Source organism: Nicotiana tabacum, chromosome 13 (genome assembly GCF_000715075.1).
Source record: "Nicotiana tabacum cultivar K326 chromosome 13, ASM71507v2, whole genome shotgun sequence".
Taxonomy (NCBI): Eukaryota; Viridiplantae; Streptophyta; class Magnoliopsida; order Solanales; family Solanaceae; genus Nicotiana; species Nicotiana tabacum.
Genome location: NC_134092.1, coordinates 42,065,395 through 42,074,016, shown reverse-complemented (window position 1 = coordinate 42,074,016; position 8,622 = coordinate 42,065,395). Strand labels below are relative to the sequence as shown.

Here is an 8,622-nt window from a genome sequence, read left to right as displayed (position 1 = left end):
AGTATATGTAACTTCAACCATGGGTTGTGCTACTTCAATAACGTACATTTGAAATCCTGTTCAAAATAAATAAAATTAAAAAAAGATTGGAACTTAAGATACACCTTAAGTAGCGGCCCAAAATCGGATATGTGCACTTCCCCAATTTGATATGCATGTAGCCCAAAACTTGTCTCAATTAACATTCGGTCCTGCAGTTTTTGTTTAGTATGTGTGCTTAATTAATAACGACACGTGTCAGGTTTCGAAGTCACGAGTCCGAAGCAGCTGAGCTACGACCGAAACTACCCATCTACTTTAGTATAGAACTACTCAAAGGGACGAAGGCTAGAAAGAGGTCGCAGATTCTCAGAGACTTGGTGAGTGAAATTTACATATGAAATAGCTTTGAATTAGAATCTTTCCCATCAGTTCTGTAATTCGATCTCTCCCGCTTTGGAGACTGTTGGAAGATTGAAAATCAAGAAAGAATTTCTTGCTCTCCACTACTTTGTTTAATTTATTTTCGGTTTAATTATTCGTTATTGTTTATTGTTCGTTGACGCTTTGTATCAATCTAATTGCTAGTGGCCCTGAAAATATATATTCAATTATTTAATCTAAAATTAGTTTTCAGGTCAAACAGTTTGATCCCCCCGTAGGGCCCTAGCAATAAAGGATTCGATTTATAACTTCTGCTACCTTTATACTAAATCTCTTGCACAATCTCACTTACCGAGCTGGTAAGGAACTGGAAACATCTAGAATTAGTGATTTCCACCAGGCCAAAACTCGCTGATTACGGCTTCAGTGTGAATATGTTGGAGTTAGTAGCAGCACTCAAAATATGAGATACAAGGTAAGATACCCAAAATAGGTGAGGACGGAACCCAGCAAGTGAAGTCAAGACCACAAAACCACATATTGCAGACTCCTTCAAGGCGGAGTCCATCGCTTGCTCAAACAGGGATACCTAATTGAACTTTTCAGTGAAAAAGTGAAGCTATCATGTATGAAAAATCGGAACGAAGAGGAGCCACCAAAGGTCAATCTTCGTCGTTTCAAACTAGGTGAATTCATGCTCTGAAATGTATTTGCAGCTTCCCAAGAACTAAATGTGGGAAAGCTCGAGCAAAATTAGGAAGGACCCTACTGGATCAATGAGATAACACGCAAAGGATCGTACAATCTCAAAGAAATAGACGGAAAGCCCGTGAAGTCAAATTGGAATACAGAGCACCTCAAACGGTTCAACTTCTAAAAATACCGTAACGGTTTTGTTTTCTCTCCTTTAAATTATTTTAAGAACTTATTATTCTCTACTAACATTTTTAGATGATTGGTAATAAACCATTCCAGCCTGAATGATGGCATCCATACCTTTTTAGCACAATGTATGAACCTTCATAGTTCCACACTAAGGTTGAGTCGTCTGATCACAAAGGGCCCAAGTACCGTCTTCATCTAAGAATACCCTCACATCCCTTAGCTTCCCTTTGTAGGAACATGACCCTCGATATGATTTATCTATACCAGAACTGGGGACTGTCGGCTGACATCCCAGTGTTTGAGTCTTCATGCTTCAAACCCGAACACTGGGGGAGACTATATACCATGGGCAAAAGCAAAGTCTACGAAAACCAATGGCAACCCCCCATTTTGAAAGCAAAGTATATGAAGACCAATTTCTATGCCGAATTTTGAGTCTTTTGAATCTTATTAGACCTTCAAGAAAAGTTATTTCTTAAGCATGGCATGCCTGTATGTACGATCCGGTTAGAGCGGTCAAGATTATCTATGTAATACGGTGCTTGGATCTACCCAACGTTGATATGATGGATATAAAATAAAGGAAATTCTTTTCTTCTAATTATTCATATGTTTCGCAGAATATATATATATATATATATTTGTTCAGCTCTTGATAGAAGGAATCTACAATCTTTATGAGACCATATTTTCACTCTTGTGCCCAAATAGGATGACACGTCATCCTTTTTCGCACCAAAATGAGGCTCATCACGATACTGTGCAATCATCCCAAAAGTGATCAAGTCTAAAAGCTTCGAAGCCTATATGGCCTATAACACTAATACAGAAAAAATAGTTGAAGGAACAAACAGGATTACATCAAATATTCTGTTTGTACAAAGGGCCCTAAATATGGAACAGAAAAGAAGCACAAAAATCCAAAGCCTAAAACTATAACTAATCATTGACATTTGTGCCGGAAATAGAGGGAGAATTCGTATCAACAGCACCAGAAAGGACCGGCTGATCGGGAATAGGAGTCACTTCCCCCACTTTGTCATCTTCAATATCGTCCTCACCTTATCTTCATCATAGGTAAGACCTCGCATATCCGCATAGGGGAGACAAAGTCATCGACCAAGAGCCCTTGCCTCTTCCTCTAATTGGGGAACCTCAAGTTGAAAATCCACCGCAATAGTGTGAACCTCATGAAGAGTGTGCAAGCGAGTCTCTTTGATGGCCCAAGCTTATCTTACGATCACTTCTTTCTGCAAGTCTTTGAAAGACACTTGGAGGGTTTCCCGATCGGTGTTGTTGGCCCGGGATATCTTCTCAGTCAAGGCCAACTCCGACCTTAAACCCTATATCTCGGCTGATAAACGGGAACACTCTTCCCTCAATCGAACCTCCTCATATGCTTTCAAGACTCGATTTGGGAAACAAAAAGCCTATAGTTGCCCTTGTTGAGTTAGGATAGTCGAGCCGCCTCACTCTCCGAAAACTCAGCCATCCTTTCTAGGCACTCCTCTCCACGGCTTCGGTCCTGGCCAAAAAGGATCCCCTTTATTCTTTGAACTTCTCGTTTTCGGCCCTCAATGCTCGATTATACCTCACCACCTCCTTGGACATAGCCACGCCCTCTCAAATGTTTTTTAAGGTCCCTGAAGTAAGCACAATGTGCTGCAAAAGGGAAATAATGTGTCATATTAATGACCGGAAAAATTAAATAAAAAGGGTTCCAACAAAACTTACCCGTATAGCTCATAAGCCATTTGAGTCACTACGACCTCCATAGTCATAGACCCCACGGGTTGTCAGTCTTGGGGACTCGCCAACTAAGAAAGATGAGCATCAACATGCTTAGGCTCCTTGAACATTTTGAACCTGCTCGGCACCAAAAAACTCATAAGACGGTGGTTAGCAGTATTGACCGCAGAAATAATGGGACCCTCACCGGTGTGTGCAACCACCTCGTTTGCACCCCCTTGAGAACTCACCTCTTCGGTGGAAGGGACAGCTTGGGAAGGCTGAACCAATTGCTCGCGTGAGGGCGCCATAACTCTCTTCTTGGATGAGATAACTCACCCTATCTATAGACCCTTATCTGGAATTATATTTGTCGTGGCCTCCGCTACTAGATCTCCCTCTGAAATAGCCGCCCATAGATAAAGGAACAGGGATTTCCTTCCTATAGTCAACCTGGATGGGGTTGGCATGCATCAACCCTCTGGTGGCACCGTCCTACATAGCCGGGGGAATGGATTAAGTGGCGTCCCCCTCTAACCAGAGGGGAGGGATTCTGTCTAAGAAGCACGATTCCTCTTCGAAGAACCATAGGAAGATAGTTACGAAGGAAACTTGTCAGGAACCTTGGGGAATAGTTCTCGGATTATCCAAGATGCCTCTTCCACGAAATCGGCCCGAGGTTTGGGTCTCTTATTGATGCCCACACCTATACATATTTGGATATGTTAGAAATAACGAAAATAAAGGAGGAATACAAAATAGCAAGACCTCAGAAAATCTTACCATGGTACTATGCTCAAATGCCTCCCAGTTCTGCCACAATATTTTTCTATTTTCTCAAAAAATTGGTGGATACCTTTAGAATCTTGGACACCAATCTTCTATATTCGGGGCCGCTTCCACTTCCACCGCAGAAGTTGAACAATGCGATAAGTGTTAAAAGGTTGTCCTATAATTTAATTAAAGAAAGCAAAAAAACTAAAGAGACTCGCGAGTAAAAATCCACTTCTCTGGGAACTGGATCTTGGTATCTAGCCAAAGGAACTTGGTGTGAATGACATCCTTCGAACCTCGTTGCATCATGTTCATCAATCCCCCTCAGTAGATCTTAGGAGAGTACATTAAAGGGACATCATCCTTCAAAGACAAGTGCCAAAGGCCCATGACCAACCTTCATATTTGAGGCCCTATTTGTGTTAGGAAGAACCAGTAATTGTTACAAAACTTTGCATTTCTCTCTAATGTTAAAGTCATTGTCTTTCCTAAACTCTTTTGGCACAATATTCAAAATGGTCTGCTCCGGTTGGTCGGCTAACTAAACTTTTTCACTTCTCCTTTTCTTCACCGACGATGACATCACCTCCACCATGGCCATATCCGCAACAACGGAGGCATTTTCAGGCGCAGCAGTGACTGGTCAAGATAGAGGTCTCTCCACTAAAGGGTTGCAAATTTCGAAATTCATTAGGGTGTCTAAAGAAAATGAGGAAGCTTGATAAGGGTTTTCTTCTCCAAAATTGATCAGAAGACCAGGAAAAAGTGCAAGCAGAAGGAGGACCAGACAAGAAGGAATATATAAAGTAAAATAAGATTTGGTTCACTCCCATCCTCTTTTATAAGAAGTGGCCATCATTACCTCGAGAATCGATGCACATATCGATTCTCATGACGATGGCCACGTGCCTCAAGCATTGGATGGAGGTCACCTTTTAACATGATAAATCTGAAGAGACGCCTATCAGAAAGGACACGTCTTCCCTCTAAAGAGTTTCCTTAAGATTTACGCTATGGCCGAGAAGGAAAGATAACTCAACCACACGTGGCGCTTGCATGTGCAAAAGGAACTTTTGGGGAAAGTGAAAATATGGCTTTGGGGTGACTGAATATCAAGATCAGTCTCCGATATCAGGATCCTAGGTCCCATAAAAGGATGTTCCAAAACAAAGCTTCGAACGCATAAAAGGCGCAAAAATTACTCGAAGAGACGCAAAAAGACAAACAACACTTTTCATTAATAACAAAGGTTCCATTCAAGTACATCAAACGGAACATGTTCCTGTAAATCTAATTGGCCAAAAAATAAGCAACGGAAAAACAAAAAGACAATTAAGAAACATTCATAAAGAGAATAACATCCCAAAAAACAATAGATTCTAGTTCAGTGCAGTTGTACCAAATCTTCACTAGCTCCCTGCCGAGAGTAAAGAGGATTGCTGATCTTGAAGTATTGGGCCGGAAAGGGATGATACATCCCAACGAGTTGAAGGACCTGGACGTGATTCAACAGTCCATTCCTCTGTACCTCTCTCCGAAAAACTCGAGGAGTCTCCACCCTTTGGAGGACCCTCTCACGTGAGGGAAATCCAAAGTTTGTCGTGCCTCAGGCACTGCCTTCTCTAACTTCTCGATATCCTTCTTCAAATTTGGGATGCTGGCATGGACATTCTTCAATGTCAATAACTTGGATTCAAGGAAGATAATGGTCTGAGCAAGATCCGACTGCAAGGCTGCCTAGTCAAGATCTCGGACCGCTTTGTCCTTTTCGCTCCTCAACTGTTCCACTTTAGCTTGAAGATCATTAGTGGACTCCTTCAATAATATAAGAACCCGCTCAAGATATTATGCCCACACTTAGGCTCGAGCAAGATCATATGACAACTGTGCATGCTCATCAATTAAATGACTCACATGTGCCTTTTTTCAGGGAGAGCGGCCTCCAAGTGTTTAATCCTCGTTGTGTAACTCGTACCCTGTATTTCGAGCTCCTTCCTCAACGACTGCAGCTCACCCTTGGACCATTCCGCCAGGAGATGATAATTCTCCTTATTCGCTTTCACATCCTTAAACTTTAACTCCCAAGTCATGACACCTCTCTTCAAATTTGCCTCAGTTTGCTCAAACTTGTCTAGGATCTAGGTGGAAATCAAGTTGGCTTGAAGGAGAAACAAATATGGTTGTACTCATAAAATGATTGCAACATTACAAGAAATGAAGGATGAAAATGTGAAAAGTCCTTCTTGGAGGGTGTAGTGAAGAAGATAATTTAACATATCAATACCAGATCGGTTGTTCAATCTCCCCCTCTCTAAGGGATCAATCAGTTCCTTCAACTGTGCCCTATTCCCCTCCGCACGGCCAAGAAGGTTAGATTCATCCGGAATCGCGATCATTATATGACGAATGCCAATATGGATCGAAGAGCCAATCAAAGGAAGATTAGGAATTTGAGAATCCAGAGGGGGCATAGGAGCAAACAAAGGGACCTTGGAGGGATCATATTTGGTGATGCCTTTTTTGCGATCAGTGAAAGGAAATTCATCTCTCGTTGACTCCTCACTCGGGGACTCCATCTCCTTACCCTCAACTAGTATAGGAATTCCACCTTGAGGGGACTTGATTTGAACATGAACTCAGGGGCTACTATGAACATCGTCTGATCCTATCCAAAAGTTTGACTTTGTCCTCTTTCGAGGAAGGGCCGGAACAGAACTTACCAAAGCAGACGATGAAGAAACTATTTTTTGCTTCAGAGCGGATAAATGCTTGATCGTTTCTTGGGCAGAATCAATAGAGGCAGGAAGACCAATTAGAACTTGTGAGTCGCCTTCCTCAAATCAATGCCTGCAAACGGGGAAAGAGGTATAAGAATGATGAACGATAAAAAAAGGCAGGAAACTCACGAAAATTTACCATGGACTCTAGCTCTACACACTGATACATCGAAGATGTGCCTGCAGGAAGATAGAATCTTTTCGACCCACTCTCCGATACTAGGCACTTCCATTGGGGCCGCTAAAATAGCTGCAACATAAGAATAATGGCACCAGGAGACGTATACTAAAGTTATAATTGAAATTGGAAAAGATATCCTTATGATCATGATTCTATCTCTCTGAAACAGGGTCGTCTTTGAAAGACACCAATCCCGCGTATGAACCTCTACAAACCGATCGAACCAGCCCCTATCATAATCTTCTTCCGCATTCATTATAGTCCTCGTGCCACGACTAACGATGGCGACGAGGCCACCCTTGAACAGCTTCAAAATGTATAGATTGAGAAGGTGCTCAAGGAAAAAATCAACTCAGTCAGTCTGGCTAGATATCAAAAACATGTTATCAAACTCAATACATTTGGCTCGACTTGGACTAGCCAGATATCAAAATACCAGCAAAAATCTAAGATTATGAAATCGAGAAGAGGTTGAAACCCCAAGAGTAAAGGGATAAATGTACACAAAAGAAAATCCTTCCCAGTGGTTGGTAGCTCTTTCATGATCCTGAGGAACATGAGCGACCACGTGGTCACCCTAATGACATTCTTGACAGATAAGGGGAACATAATCCTTACGAATCAGTGAGTCAATGTTGCAGACAGGGACTAGGGGTGGCAAACGGGCGGGTCGGATCGGATATGAGCGGGTCAAAAATGGATAAATTATCCGACCCGACCCGACCCATATTTGAGATGGATAAAAAATAGGTTATCCGGTGGATAATATTATCTATGAATTCTTGAATATGATCACTTATAGGAGAATTCCTAATTTTTCAAACTTGAGAAACCCCCAATTTGAGGCTTTACAAATGTAAAAGTTAAACACATTAGTTATCCATTGGTTAACTATTTGGTTAACCATTTTCTAAGTGTATAATATAGTTCTTATCTATATTCATCTCGTTTGTAAAAAGTTTATTACCCAACATATTTTTAATGGATAATATGGGTGGATAATTATTTTTCTTTTAACCATTTTGCCATCTCTAACAGGGACATTTACAGACTGCTCCAAAGATTTATTCCACGACTTCCTATCTGCCTTGAAATCCAAATTTTTGGGAAAGATATGAAGGATGGTGGGTTCAGAGCTATGTTTCTTTTCCTACCTTTGTAGGAAGTTTGGACCTTTATTTCTTTTTTCTGGGGAAGCCAGTGGAACTTCTTCTAAACAACCAGCAACAGAAGCTTGAACTTGAGGAACTCCTTCCATAAGCATAGAGAAAGTGAAAGCGTTACTCGGTTGTGGTGAAGACTGGTGTGCTCCAGAAAGGGATTTGGGGGTTTCAGAATCTATGAAAAATTGAAAGAGAAATAGGGCAAAAAGTTTTGAAAGAGAAGGAGATGATAAAAGGAAAGGGTGAAAGCTTGCAGTGAGTATAAAAATAGAGTATCTATGTACAAATTGATTGAAAGTCTTTCCATAACCGTCAGACTCGGAAAATGCTCCCCGTCATAAAACATCCATAATAACCTTGGGGACTGAAATTTTCAAGTGAGTCGTACTATATTGCCACGTGTTTCGAATTAAAATGCAACTCTAATCACATAAATGACGGAATATCAAGAAACGATTACCTTTGTATCAAGAAAGAAAGTCGAACATTATCTTTCTACGACAAGGATTTTCACTTCTTTCATATTTCTTCATAGTCTGTACAAGAAGTGCTGAGACTATCTGTTGTACTGGTAAACTTCGGACATTGTACGTGGCATAGCGGAATAACAACACATGTCGGATTTCGAAGTCACAAGTTTGAAGCAGATGAGTTACGACCGAAACTACTCTACTTCAGTACCGGACTAGTCGAATGGACGAAGGCAGGAAAGAGGCCGCAGATTTTCGAAGACTTAGTCAATGAATTTGAA

General features: G+C 41.2%; 1 long non-coding RNA gene across 2 annotated transcripts; it reads right to left on the bottom strand.

Moving 5' to 3' along the window:
- Positions 1-2,072: 2,072 nt before the first annotated feature.
- Positions 2,073-7,753, bottom strand: LOC142167830 (uncharacterized). 2 transcript variants are annotated; one of them, XR_012697992.1, is made up of 5 exons: positions 6,667-7,753; positions 3,760-6,597; positions 3,228-3,682; positions 2,983-3,114; positions 2,073-2,910 (listed from the first exon to the last, which is right to left on the bottom strand). It is a non-coding gene; the product is annotated as an uncharacterized LOC142167830 (long non-coding RNA). The 2 variants fall into 2 exon arrangements; XR_012697991.1 differs by having other exon boundaries at positions 3,760-7,753.
- Positions 7,754-8,622: the final 869 nt, after the last annotated feature.